Raw genomic sequence first — 978 nt, 5'->3', positions numbered from 1 at the left:
AAAAAAAATTAGCCAGGCGTGGTGGCACATGCCTGTAGTCCCAGCTACTCAGGAGCTGAGGTGGGAGGATTGCTTGAGCCTGGGAGGTGGGTGCCGTGGTGAGCTGAGATCGCGCCACTGCACTTCAGCCTGGGCAACAAGAGTGAGACCTCGTCCCCTCCAAAAAAAAAAAAAAAAATTCCTCTCCTTGAGTCAGAGGAGTCCCAGGACATCGAAGTTACAAGTTATAAGAGACCTGAAAGATCATTGCTTCCATCCCTCTTATTATCCAACTTCAGATACCACAGGAGAGGAAGTGACTTGCTCAAGGTGACACAGCTAGTTGCATTGTGACTCCCAAGTGATTCTTATTCCTCGCCTCCTTCCCTGCTCATTGTCTCCTGGCATCCTCAGAAAAGCCAACCCTTTCCTCTGGCAAGAACACACAGCAGCCAAAGATTCAGGGCTGGCCAATAACAATGAAGCCACGGCTGGGCGTGGTGGCTCATGCCTATTATCCCGGCACTCGGGGAGGCCGAGGTGGGCAGGTCACTTGAGGTCAGGAGTTCAAGATCATCCTGGCGAACATGGTGAAACTCTGTCTCTACTAAAAAATACAAAAAAAAAATTGTCTGGGCGCAGTGACTCATGCCTGTAATCCCAGCACTTTGGGAGGCCGAGGCAGGCAGATCACCTGAGGTCAGGAGTTCAAGACCAGCCTGGTCAACATGGTGAAACCCTGTTTCTACTAAAAACACAAAAATTAGGGCCAGGCATGGTGGTGCGCTCCTGTAGTCCCAGCTATTCAGGAAGCTGAAGCAGGAGAATCGCTTGAACTCGTGAGATGGAGGTTGCAGTGAGCCAAAATCACGCCACTGTACTCCAGCCTGGGCGACAGAGCAAAACTCTGTAAAAAAAAAAAAAAAAAAAAAAAAAAAGGAAGAAGCAGCAGCAGCAGCAGCCACACACATGCAGAGCATGTTGAACCTCCACAGTGCC

This window comes from Mandrillus leucophaeus, unplaced genomic scaffold (assembly GCF_000951045.1).
Source record: "Mandrillus leucophaeus isolate KB7577 unplaced genomic scaffold, Mleu.le_1.0 Scaffold339, whole genome shotgun sequence".
Lineage (NCBI taxonomy): Eukaryota > Metazoa > Chordata > Mammalia > Primates > Cercopithecidae > Mandrillus > Mandrillus leucophaeus.
Note: the sequence above shows the minus strand (reverse complement) of the source record.